The sequence below is a fragment of the Alligator sinensis genome, unplaced genomic scaffold (genome assembly GCF_000455745.1).
Source record: "Alligator sinensis unplaced genomic scaffold, ASM45574v1 scaffold693_1, whole genome shotgun sequence".
Classification (NCBI taxonomy): domain Eukaryota; kingdom Metazoa; phylum Chordata; order Crocodylia; family Alligatoridae; genus Alligator; species Alligator sinensis.
In genome coordinates this window covers 1,191,746-1,205,109 of record NW_005841987.1, presented here as the reverse complement: position 1 = coordinate 1,205,109, position 13,364 = coordinate 1,191,746, and the positions used below count along the sequence as shown (strand labels likewise).

The following is a 13,364-nucleotide window of genomic DNA, read 5'->3' as shown; positions in this document are numbered from 1 at the left end:
TCCTGCTGGGCAGGTTAGGACTGATCTCTTTCTGCCACTCCAGGAAACACAAACCTGGGGACGGGCTGACGTGTTACGCCTCTTCTAATGACATTTTTTTCTTTTTCTTTTCTGTAGGAGAGAGAGGAGAGACCCTGAAACACACGCCACCTATCTTTGTGGGGAGGGATAATTGAAGAGCACCAAACGTGAGCATCATGTGGAAACGTGATCGCCAAGTTTCTCTCTGGGAAAGGATCTGGGATAGATTATACCTTGAAGTCTCCGCAAACGCTTTAGTGGAAGCTCCCTTTCCTCCCTCCCTCCCCAGCCATCAAGTCTTTGGCATCATTATCCTCTTCACTAAATCCTACTGGATACAAGGCGGAAAACGGTGAACACCATTCACAGAACTGGATAACTCAAAGGAACTGAAAGTTAAAGGGAGCGATCCTGCGCCTTGCAGCCCAGCTCCCTGCTCCTTCCCACCCAGCCCCCTCTGAGGGCCTGATCCTGCGGACGGGGCCGCTGGGGCAGATTTCTCCGCATGGATCCTAGCGCCAAAGTCTTTCTCCCTGCCTCAGTTTTGTCTCTCTGATTTGAGAGGAGGAGACCACCTCATCAAGTGGGGGCCAGGGACGAAGCGCTGGGGTTGCACTGAGCAGCACCCACTGGGCTCCTGATCATTTGGGGCTGGTTGGGCATGCTTTATTCCCACGCTCACTCTGCTTGTGGGAAAGGGCTGTTCTCCTGGGATGAAGGAACCTTGTTTTCTGTTTTGTTCACATATATAGATTGGGGGGAGAAGAGGGAGAGAGTGGAGAATTTTTCCTGTCTCACTCCCCTCATTTGGAAGGCGATAGATAGATAGATAGATAGAGAGAGAGAGAGAGAGAGAGAGAGAGGGAGAGGGAGAGAGAGGCAGGTAGGCAGAGAAGGAGTGAGCGAGCGGTGTTGAACTTCCAGGGGTAACAAGTTTTTCACCTCTTTTCCATATTAAAATTAATATAAAATAAAAAAAAGGAACAGACTCCACCTTTGCACTGAAGGGATTGGTTATGCAAATATGGAAGGGGTTTCCTGGCGAATACTGCTTTCTACTGTATGGTTAATTAAATCATCACTCAAAAGCCTTCCAATGTGACGCTTCTGTCGTAATCCAATCAGGTTACGTAGGTCCTAAACAAGAAAGATATTTTCCACATCTGGAAGTCAGCAATTTAGCAAGTACTGCACATTATTAACCAATTCAGAGCCCACTTCCCAGGGGGATTTTTTTTTTTGAAGTTTAAGTGTTCTTAACCAATGCTCTGCTGTTTTGTTAATCAAAAAGCTGGTTTACACTGCACATAATTGGGAACTAATACAGAAGTAACTCAAAGCAGCCAAATTTGTGGATGCTGAGCTAAGACATTCAGCTGAGAAAGGGGGAAAAAACTGAGCCTCGATCAGTTCCTGCCCAGCTTCCCTCAGACCCCACATATGTTTCCTTCTCTAAAAGAGCTTTAAATAATCTCAATGCAAAGATAAACGTCCAATCCTGCATGTTAGCATGATCCTTTCTGAAGGTAAACGTGGAGCTGCCCAAAGGGCTGTACTAGTGGGCTCCGAAACAATTCCCCTGCTTTGACAGTTAAATCTATTACAGTCCTTTTTTTTCCCCTCCTGAAGAAAACTGAAACAATGGTACACTGATCCGACACTATACTTTTACTTACATTAAGCTAAGATAAACTGCTCTTGAACTGTGCATTAAATGTGTGCCTACAGCAAGAACTGGAATGCTAGCAATAGTCACTAGCAATTGCCCTCAAAAATGCTCCTGATCAGGGAACACCTTTGTGATGATTAAACATTGCCAAGGAATTCAAATCTAACGTGCATTTGAAAATCCTCAGCTCCACTAAGGCTTGATGATTATTTTTATCTTCTAATAAATCTACCCTGGCATTTCTTTTAAATAAATCTAATCTGAGTTTGCTTGTTCTGGCAACCGCCCGATCATACACATTTTGGGGGAGAAGGATAGAACTGTGCAGTTGGGTACAGTGTACAATTTGGATACATCTGGGGACCGTAACTGTCAATGCAACTAATGAATAAAAGCGTTAGCAGAAACCTGAGATTTCTTTAGTGCAGGCAGATATTACAGCAATAGCCACAAGATTTTTTCCCCTTTTCCAATAAGATCCTCAGCTCAGTTTGTTTTTCCTGCTGTTTCCCTGTTGTCATTCCCTGAGTAAGGAAGGACTTCAGGCTTTTACGAGAGGAGCTTACTAACCTGTTTCTTTCAACACACCGGTCACCTTTCTTTCAGGTCAGGTCCACAGTCCAAATTAAGGACTAGGGACTTCAGAAATCTTGGGGGGAGGGGGAAACAAGTGCAAGCGACCTAATGAAAGAGCTAATGAAACATTTCTCTTCTTGCATCGTCTGCAAACCTCTCATTATAAATATTAAAGAGTAGGTTTCTTAAGAGCTGCCAGTTATGTATTCATTTAAAACTCTGATGAACTGATATAAACGAACTCAGTAATTAGGCTAGTGAGAGGAAAGGGTCTGTTGCCCTCCTGGGGGGTGGTGGTGGTGGAGGAGAAGAGGGAAGCTGGACGACTTGTGTTCAAACTTTTGGCACAACTCTGTACTGAATGTCAACATTATTTTCCTGCAATATGTGCGATCTAGCTGTATCTTGTTATACCTACAGCTAGATCAAGGCAGAGATACAGAGCTATATAGGAGAGCGATAATATCTTAATGAAATATATGGCACTGGGCAAATATCCTGAAATCAGATTCAAAGTATTATTAATTTGAATTAGATCCTCTCAGATCCACAAGACACTGCCTATAAATCAAGGGCAGGCTGGCAATTTCTTAAAGAGCTAAACTGAATTTAGATGCATATGATAAAAAAACAAGTGAATGCCAATTACTGAGTCGTCCGATTTCCAGTCACCCACGTTCTGTATGGAAAACAAGTTCTTAAAATAAACTAATCCCATTACAAACGCCTTACATATTATTCATGCACTTCCAGATTATAAAATAGGAGGGTCGGTGGGAGGATTAAGAGAGGATGCAGCCTAACCTGCAGTAATACTGCGATCGATGTTTTATAATTAAACATATATGTGTGTGTGTGTGTGTATCTATTTCTATTTAAAAGAAGCTTTGAAAGGAGCACAGAGGGCAATCAGACCGTAGGACGATGCTCCTGGGCTTTAGGGAATACTTTTGTATTGTCAAATAATCTCTATTCATAATTTTGTAGGCTCTCCTTCACCCTTCAAGCTGACAATTTCTGCAACTCTTAAAAGCACCCCAGCAGAGATGCATCCTCCAGATAAAATGCTCTGATCTTCGCTGGATTGGCACAGCACTTCAGCCTCTCTCAGACATTATTTTAGCGTGGTGTAGAAGGGTAATTATTTCTTTATTTTGGCCACAAGACACAAACATTTAGCAATCACTCAAGCCTTTCTGAGCTGGAATTTAACCTTAGCCCATGCGATGATTTCCTGCCCTGCACTGAACTAATAATGGGCGGGCTGCTGCTTTAAAATATGGCAATAATGATAGTCTATAGATACTGCCTTTATTGGGGTGTTGCTGGCAAGGCAGCCCTCTGACTCTGTCACAAGTGCTGAACGCAGATTGCAATTAGATTAACCCCCACCCCCGACTCCCTCCCAGCTAAAGTCTCCTTCGCTCCATTTGCAACTTGGCAAAGAGGCTTTCTCCCCCAGCATCAGGACCAAGCACAGCCCGAGCCCCTCTTTGCAAGGCGCGGCTCCGCCTGGGCACAGGGCGGGCGGGGGTGGGGGATCAGACCCGGCTTCAGGCCGGCTCTTTGGGGGCCAGGTCCCTCCCCACCACTTTCCCGGGAGAGGAAACTTCGGGGCCAGCAGGCTGCTCCTGATGCAAAGCGGGGCTGCTGCCGCCTTCTCCCCCCTGCTTCCCCCTTTGTCAATTGCATCCATCACACGTGAGACACAGACCCCTGCCCCGCCCCTGCCCGGGGGGCTTCCCTCCTCCACCACCTACTTTCTAATCACGTGAGCTCGTCCCCCCGCTTCCGGTTTGTGGGGTCGCAGGGGCTGGGAGCAAGGGGCTATTGGCCACATGCAATCGCAAGCCTCGCAGCCGAGGTGTTGCTAAGGGCTCATTAGCATGTGAAAGGGGCTGGGAGTGGGGATCGCCCAGAAGAGCTGTGGCAGAGCCCATCGGGGTGGAGGGACACGGGGTAGCGGGAAGGGGATGAGCCTGCTCCGCTCTTGTCAGCAGGGCTGGGATGGGTGCTGGGGATCACTTAGCACCCGGGTTCATTTTAGGGAGATTCAGTAGCATGTGGGTTAGCTAGGCCCTGGAGGACTTTTGCCTTATTCTGAAATTTCTATCAATAATGTCTTTATGAGAAACTTGAGGCAGAGGATGGCAGGAGAATCTCTCTCGCTTTTTGCAGCAACAAAGGACAAGTCATTTGGAAAGCAAGGCTCTCTCTTTTTTTTTTGTCTTTAATTCTCTGTGACCCACCCCAGAATGGATATGCTGGGCTGCACAGAGGATTTCATTTGTGCTACTGCCAAGGGGTTTTCATTTTCATCTCATGAATTTAGTTTAATCACAAGTAGCAAAGGTGTGATCTCTGCTGTTGCTGCATGCGCATCCCTATCGGTCGGCTTGTTGTGCAAACTTTATGGCTGTTTGGAAAATAAGGGGAGGGGAATTAGAGGGACAATTTGCATATTAAGATGCCTGTAATCAAGCACCTCCATGTGTAATTAGCTCTTCCAGGCCACCTGTGGACTGAGGAAAAATAGCTAGCATTTTAAAACACGGGAACATGTTTTAAAGAACACTAGTTGGATTTCGAAAAAGCCCTGGTCATGGAGGACCCCAGGGGCATATCTTATATGTTCTTGAAAGGTGTTAAGCCTTTACTGCACCAGTGATTAAAAACTTATTAGCCGATGCCTTTAAAATGTGTATTTTCCCCCTGTAGTCTGGACAGGGTCTGAATATGGGGAACTAAACATGATGTACTGAATTAGTGGCCAAACGTGAACATTTAGCTTCCCTTCCATCTGCTGTCATCCCTCACTGTAGAACTGGGTTACTGCTGAGCACTGGAGGGCAGAAGTGGAGAGAGGAATACAATGGGGCAATGCTGTTGGAAACTGTGAGATCCCCTTAGGTCCCAGTTTATTTTCAAGCAGAAATCTCAGCTGATCAGGCTATGGTAGGTCCCCCCAAGTGAGAGGACTGGGGCTTTTTGTGCAGCCACCTGTGGGACTAAGGGGATGAGGAAAGGAGCCATTTTGGAGTGGTTTCTCCGCTGAGGAGATGAGTAGGAAGTTGTACAACCTTCTGAGGCCTCAAGTGAGTCCCCCTTCTTTCATGCAAATCCCAAAGCTGTGTGGGTTCCAGCTTAGAGAGCCAAACCTCTTTTCCCTTTTCTGCAGCAGGGGTTTTGGAGAATAGCCTCCTATTTGCTGCTGGGGTACTTCAGAAGAAACTTCTGCAATTAGCAATCACAATTTTTAGGCCCGTCTGCTGGGTAGGATCTGAGCCAAAGGCAAGAGTTGCCTGCCTTTATTTAAGGTTGCTATCTGTAGGCATTTCTAACATGCTGATCCCTATAATACTTGATCTGCTGTGAGTTTTTCCATGTAGAAGGCAAACCTTTCTCATATGTTTTCGTTAATTTTATCATTTATAAAATCACTTGTGCGCTAGCTTAGCATTGCTTAACTTATGCTTGCAATATCTGACTCTCCATAGAGAAGAATCAGCGTTCAACCTTTTGCAGGATACAAACTGCTCCTCTTGCTAAATAAGGAAGAGACAGTGACTTTGAGAGTGGGATGATGCAATTTTAGGTAGGTGGGTGAGGATGCTTGCTTAGGATTTGTTGTCTGGCATAATGAGCTGTAGTTGTTCTTTCTACTCTTGTGGGATTGATGCTGAACTTCGGGCACATTTCTTGGCTGAGTTGGTGGTTATTAAAATTCGCTGCTCACTTTTGTGTATAGTTTGTTGTTTACTTTGTTACATTTTTAAAAACTTGTTAGAATGCTATTGAACACAGATTCAACAGTGTTTGGGCCTGAAAATAAAGATGCATTAGAAAGATGCCTATTATGCTTCAGAATTATTAATTGACATTTTTATGATGAATAATTAATCATTTGAATAATTTTCGTATCTCTGATCTGAACACATATTTGCATATCTAATGTCTGACTTTAAATGTGTTTTCTTTTTTTTTGTTAGTTGCATTCTCCCAGGACAAAGACACGAAGTAAGTAACATCCTAATGTAAAACTTCTTCTGTTTGCAGTTGTGAAAGTGCCCGTATTGAAATGTAAGTTTCTGTCTAGATACGAAGCTGTCAACATTCTGCACATGCCATATATATGCTTATAGAAAAGCACATGCCTGGTTGATAAGAATACATTTAGGCCATGCTGTCTTAAGCACAGTGGTAATATTTGCCGCAATGTAGGCCTTACTTTCAATTGCCTGACATTCACAGATTATTTGCCTGAGGAAACCATAGAGGAAAAAGCAATGTTCTGTTTGTTGCGTGTATGATTTTTAATAACAAGACCAAACCTACTTTTAATTTGAGGTGTTTAAAACATCAACATGTTGCTTTTATTTTCATTGTCTCAAGAACATATCTAGAAGGAATAGATGATATCATTAATTGCTGTATTTTTACAGGCATAAACTGTAAGCTTTAAGAAAAAATCCCAGTCTATAATTAGCAGTTATATGAGCAATGGCATAAGCTATATATCAGTTGTAAGTTGTTTAAAAAATAGGTGCAAATGATGGTGTTGTGTAATGTGTAGTGCCCTGGCTTTCAGTTGGTATGTAAAAGGAACACAGTTCACCCTCACCCTCACAGGGAACAGAAAGGAGGAAGGAGCAGCAAGTCAAAACAAGTACCAACGAGATTTAAAAAAGAATAAAAGGGCCAGGTTTTGTCTCTTTGACCTTTCATTATTACAGTATCTATGGGCACTTGCACACGTGCAGGGTGTAAATTCAGTGCATCGGAGCAGACTCAATTAATTGACTTTGCCGGAGCGTGGAAATTAATGCGCTCCACCAGCCTCCAATGTCACGTGTATTAGTGTCCCCGCTCTGAAAAATGGCGAAGGGGCACTTTGAACTGAAGCTCATTGACTGAGCTTTAATTCAAAGTGTCCCGCCGCCATTTTTTTAGTGTGGGGATGCTGATGCACATGACAATTGGGTGCTTTTAATTAGTTCGGCTCCGTAATTAAAGCACCCCCCTCACCTCCCTGTTTATGTATGACTTAGATTTCTATGGACACAGCATCTGCTTATACCCTCTTTGAATTTATCTTATTGATTACTGTGGTCAAGAAAGAATTTAAAAAAATAGTATTTAGTGTTGCATTTAAATATAATGCTCAGATGCAGGCATAGCAGGGATTTTAAGTATGGAATGTTGGTTTCTAGTTGTGATACTTGGAATGATGCTTGAGAAATACCTTAAATAGATGTAATAGTATTTTATAAATTGTAGGTTGAAGAAATTACATCAAAATGAAAGTGGTGGGATGTATTGCATGATAGAAATGACCCTAAGCAACTATAAAGATTATAAAGGAGATGTAACATTTCCTTTGAAACATCTGGAGAGTGAAACTTAAAAGCATTATTTTTTCCTACTTTGCAGTAAAAAGTACAATTGTCTATATAATAATTTTTATGGTGGAAATATATTATATAGACTATGGTAATCTTACTGGTAATATCTGACAGAGATACTGTATAAAGAAACAAATGTAGTTCTCAGAACAGGCTGAAGTTATATTGAATGGGATATTTAGCAGTTGCATATGCTTAGTGATAACAGATTTTTTTGCTGGGGGTTGAATTTGTAATAGCAGAGTGGTAAACTTGAGCAAGACTTGCAGCAGGAAGGGGCAACCTTTGAGTTCTGTGCCAAGAACTTCCATTTGCTTTAGCTTTCAGAGTCACAGCTATTTGCACTAAAATCATTATGATTTAGACTTTCCTCTTTTAGGAATTGCAGGTGTCCTGAAGCTACAAGGAGGTTTAAATAGTCTGCCTGGAGTTGAGTAAAGCTGATTTTACCAACTGAAAGCAAAAGCTGAAGCTAGACTGGGCCACCTTTTCATTATCTCGTTTCCCAAAAGGAAGCACTTCTGGGCTAGATCCTTAAAGGTATTCAGAATTTGCAACACCACATTCCTAGGCTTCTTCCTTACTGGAATCCTCAGGCCTTAGTTAGATGCCCAAACTCTCCATACAATGCATGGAGTAAATTTGGCACCTCAGAAACAACATGACCAGGAGGCACCTAAATTAGGCAGGAGTGAAATTAAGAGAGAAATCTGGGATTTGATCAGAGATAGGAACTGATTCCTGGTGAGGCAAGTGCTACCTGCTCCTCATTCTTAAATGGTAGACCCTGTCTAGAAGCTAGGAGACTAAGCCAGGGTTTTCCGCTTGTGAAAAACAAGAGATCTAGTCCCATCCCAGAATACTGCTAGTTTAGAGCACTTGGCATTTTCCTGAGGAGTGGGAGACCTGGGCTTAAAGCCCTACTTTACATATTTGCAGCAGAGATTCGAACCCATATCCTCAGGGCAGTGCTCTACCTTCTGGAACATGAACCCATATGGCACACTGGCTTGTGTCTGAGATATACTCTCAGCTTGAGACTTCTGTGGTTGCAGTTTGAACTAAGGTTGTGCAGTAATGCGAGCATTTAAGTGGCTTTTCATCCACCAGTAGGAATGTAGATGCCTAAGGTGCTAGACAACAGTTTAATAGTGGGTTTGAGGATGTAATTTGCACCCAATTGATGGATGTAGGCTATTGAGAGCCTAAGAACCTCTGAGAAGTTAAGCATTAGAGTTGGATTCAGGGGGTGCGTCTACTCGAGACGTTTACTGCGGAGCTGACTTATTAGCTTTGCAGTAAAGCGTCAGAGTCTACACGCACGGTGCTATTAGGTTGGAGTAAACTAATTAACTCCACTGTAGGATAGTGCTGCCCAACACAAGTACTATCCAATGGTGTAGGTATTTAGTCCTCCGCAATGCATGCTGGCTAGCACACGCTGTAGCACCTCTGTGCTCCAGCCAGCTCCTCTGCAGCACGTTGAGCCATGGGGCCCCCTGCCAGCGAGGGCTGCTCTGCCCTGGCTCAACATGCTGTGGTCCTAGGTGCACATGTAAATGCTGCGCCCAGGAGCAATAAACTCTGGCATGAACTGTGCTGGAGTTTATTGCGTCAAATTATTTTCAAATGTAGACCCACCTAGGGAGACTTTGATTCTTTATATTACGCAAGTTGTTTTTTTCTCCCTGCACTTATGAGTTGAGGGCTAGAAAACTCATTTAAAAGAATGAAGTCTGAGATTCTGGAGTTCAGTTTTGAGCAAGACAAATTCTGTGCCTACAGAACTGTAGAGTAAGTGAGGGAATCTAGTTTGAAGTGGCTTGCTACCTCTGTTCTGGTCTTGGCCTGATCCTCTTTTTGGACTATAAGAGCCCAGGTGGGACTTCTGGTCCTTGCCCACCAGATGCCTACATCCCTCACTAGCACAGGTGGTAGTTTTGGGGATACAGTCTTCCCCTTCAATGAAAAACCACAATACTTGAAAAATGAAATTTTTAATTTTTGTAGAAATGCCCTTTTTCTCCATAATTGTCATGATGAAAAGTTTCCATCACCTTCTAATCTTCTGAGAAAGGGAAGGATAACTCTATTTAGATGCACATTCCACCAAAGAGAACAGTCCTCCCAGCTACAAAGCACTACTTGAGCATTAAGGAACAGTCAAAGGTCTAAAAGACTTTTTAGTTGCACATCTGTTTTCAAAATGGTAGACACATTCTCTTGGCCTGGGTGTTAATAGAAGCCTTGCCAGTTCTTATGCTTGTTTCCTCGAACTTACCAATGTTACCTCAAGTTTGTCTCTGTACTGAGACTCAGCCCGATGGCCCTTCTCCAAAGCCCTAATCTTATTCAGACACTGGGCCACTAGAGCTCTAAGAAAACTGTCTTTTTTTAGGAAAATTTTTACTTAATTCTCCTTCTCACTCTAGCTCTCAATGTTTGCTATAAGACTGTTTCTCCAGAAATAATCGGTCTCTCTGTGTCCTTTATTCCAGGGGGGGGGAGGTGCGGTTGGGGGAGGGGGGGGGCCTTGATCTTGTGTGTTAAAGTTGCCATTATTTTTACAATTATCATTTGAACACAGAAATACTGTTCTGTTTATGTACACTCAGACCAACACTGCTGGGTACATCACTTAAACATTGCTGCATGCATCATCCAAACTATTTTCTAACCTTACCACTGCTTTTAATGCATATCAACTCTCTTGCTTTAAATCACTGACAAGAATGTCAAAACTGCTGTGTCAGAACAACTGCTCCTTTTTTCTTGCACTCTGACAAGCATCCTTCAACCAGAAACCCTCTGAAAATGACTATTTTTATTCTTTTAAAAAAATTCAGACTTGATTCCATTGATAGCTTGGATGTCGATGTATTTCTCTTTCTCTGTTCTGGCCAGCATGGAAATGTGAGTGAGATGAAACATAGGTGTAAAGGAATATAGACACCGTATGCTTCATCTCCAGCCAGACTCATCCCAAGGAAAAAATGACTAAAGATAGCTTTTACTTTCCTGATCTTATTCTGGTGGTTAGCCTCCAGTATAATTTAGGCAGATGCTTCAAGTTACGGTAGTGCTGGTCAGGCACTAGCACCCTACACTATGATTGCGCCCTAATACATCTCTCCTTGCCCCAGCCTCATCTCTGGCATTTCTCTATTGCTAGAATTTGCTTGGCAGCCCAAGTAAGGCTATTTTTGACTGCCCTATGTAGCATTTGTGTTGAGAGCACTTTCTTCCGATTGGCCAAGGGGCTTGTGTGGCCGAAGGATGGTGTTAAGGTAGGAGACTGCCATTGTCTGTTTCTTTTAAATCCCCTGTTTCAGCAGGGAGGCCTACCACATTTGGCTGAAGATGCTGAGGTGCAAGAACGGGCAACTGAACCACTCCAGAATCCACACACCACCTTTAAAATCGTGGACATGCCAGAAATCACAACCTTGGCTAAACAATAAGGACAAAATAAAGCTGAATTTTTTTGTATCTCAATGTTCCAGTCTTGGGGTGCACTTAGACAATATTTTTCAGGCTTTTTCCTGCAGTGGAAAGGAGTAAAAATTGCTTTCTTAAAAAATAAAATAAAAATGAGGTCCTTATATGGTCCCCTGACTCCAGGAGCTGTGACTTTGAGAGCAATCTCCACCACTCTCCCAAACGAAGAAACTAAAAAAAAAAAAATAGTGGAACTGGCCATATGGATAGTCTCTCATATTTAGCACAGCAACTCAGGATGTTTCTTTCACATCTGTTTATTCAGTATCTTTCACCAATACTGAACTAAATACTCACACTAGCTATATAGAAAGTCATTTCTTTTTACTTAAGGACCCTTTTTTTCTTTTTCATGAAAATATCGTACCAAAAAAGGCAGACTGTAGATGAGATTATGATGAGCGATGAAGAAAGAGAGAGCAAGAGAGAGATAGAAGAAACAATAGCAGCTTTTGACATTAGGTAGGGCATCAGTGGGCAGTGAAGGTTTACTTGATGCTTAATTCATGGGATAGAGTTTAGGAGGTAAGAAGCAACATAAGAAGGAATATGATTGAAGAATGAGATGCTTTTCTCTACTGAAAATATGATATCTGAGAGAGTGTCAGAGGTTGGTGTCAGAGGATGAAGACCTGGCTAGTGAGATGAATGGTGGGAGTGGTATGTTGTTGAAGGTGATATTGATTTTTACAGAGGAGAAGACTGCTTCTTTTGGGTACTAGGAGCTGAGAAGGGAGGTGCACAGAGCAGAGACTGAAAACATGATAAATATTTGTTCTCATTATCAGGCATTTCTATGAAACCAGTTGTTACTGGAATCACCATTTGAGTTATATTGAATATTCAAATAAGCAGAATGTGAGGAAAGCTAAGTCTAATTATATGTTTCATGCCATTTACAGTGGTTTCCAGGGGATTTTCTTTTAATAAAAGTGCAATGCATCAAAAAGAGTAAATCTTACAATTTTGTTACTTACAAATCAGCTTCTGCTGTCTAAAGCTGACCAGCTTATTCTTCATTTTAAACTCTCCCATTCATCCAAGTATGCACGCAAAGTACTGATACTTCTGAGAGTTATATTCAGGTATCAAGTATACAACATTTTATTCTCCTTACCTACCAAACAACTTGATCAAAAGAAAAGCATTCTACAATCTCCAGATTGCCTTTTTAAAATTAACATATTAGGAGTTGTTAAGATATTTGTCTAATAAGAGGTAGAAGGAGTGCCTCAGTCCTTTCCACCTTTCCTTGAAGTGTTCAAATCTGCTATAGAGTATAGAAGAATATGTTGTTATAATAATACATGACCGTTTCAGCAAGCAAAAAGTAAGTTGGTGGAGCCCCAGCTCTGCTATGTACAGAATCTGTACACACAATCTGAACACCCATTCCTGTGGCTAGACCTTATTTGTAGCATTCGCAATAGCACAACATGCACTACTGCCTACACTTGCTGCCCAAGTTTCAGAGTGCCTAGAGCAGTGGTTCTCAAACTTGTAAGACTCAAGGCACTCCTGGGAAAATGCCAGCTCTTAGCTCTCAGTCATTTCTTGACTACGGAAAAATACTAGAGCAATTCTTCTGTTGCAAAGAACTCAGAAAGACCACAACCAGTCATAATGTTTTCAATACTATGGATTCCTATTTAAAATCTCTGGGTTTATCTTGTGAATCGTGTAGGTGTTTGCACACCTAGTACTGCCCTGGTGGCATTCTTGAAAGCGGGGGGGTTGGAGGGCAGCAACCTTTTCATTATGCATGCCGCAAATTAGCCCTGTGCTGTCTGGAAGTGCCACTCTGATCCCCTTCCCCTGCTTGATTTGCTGCTCTGGTTTTGCTCCTTGCCCAGTCTGTTGGCTGCTTTCTTCTTTCTTACTGTGCTCCCTGCCTAATCTGCTGTTCTGCTTTTTCCTCCCTGATCAATCTTCCACTGTGCTGCCTGTCCACTCCCTGATCTGCTGCTGAAGTACCCTGTTGAGAATCACTGACCTAGAGTTATCTCTAGCCAAATCACTTGTTCTTTGATCAAAAGGGGACCAATTGGTTTTATGTTCTGTTTGGAGTCAGTAAGATCCACCAGCACTTCCACTGCATCATCATGAAGATTTCAAACACTTGCTAATAAGATGTTGCAGAGTCTTCATCCTTCTGCAAGGACCTAGAGTTGTCATCTTGCATGTATCTCTGCTTCACA

General features: G+C 42.6%; 1 protein-coding gene and 1 long non-coding RNA gene across 3 annotated transcripts in view; one reads left to right on the top strand and one right to left on the bottom strand.

Moving 5' to 3' along the window:
• Window positions 1–278, bottom strand: part of ZEB2 (zinc finger E-box binding homeobox 2) — a 134,823-nt gene extending 134,545 nt beyond the window's left edge. The window contains exon 1 of the mRNA XM_025201254.1: window positions 55–278. The gene's annotated coding sequence lies outside the window, so the exon portion shown is untranslated. The remainder of the gene's footprint in view (window positions 1–54) is intronic.
• Window positions 1–13,364, top strand: part of LOC112549886 — a 19,222-nt gene that overhangs the window by 2,489 nt on the left and 3,369 nt on the right. For both annotated transcript variants that reach the window (XR_003093488.1, XR_003093489.1), the window contains 3 exons: window positions 118–188; window positions 3,254–3,403; window positions 6,256–6,283. This is a non-coding gene — a long non-coding RNA (uncharacterized LOC112549886). The remainder of the gene's footprint in view (window positions 1–117; window positions 189–3,253; window positions 3,404–6,255; window positions 6,284–13,364) is intronic.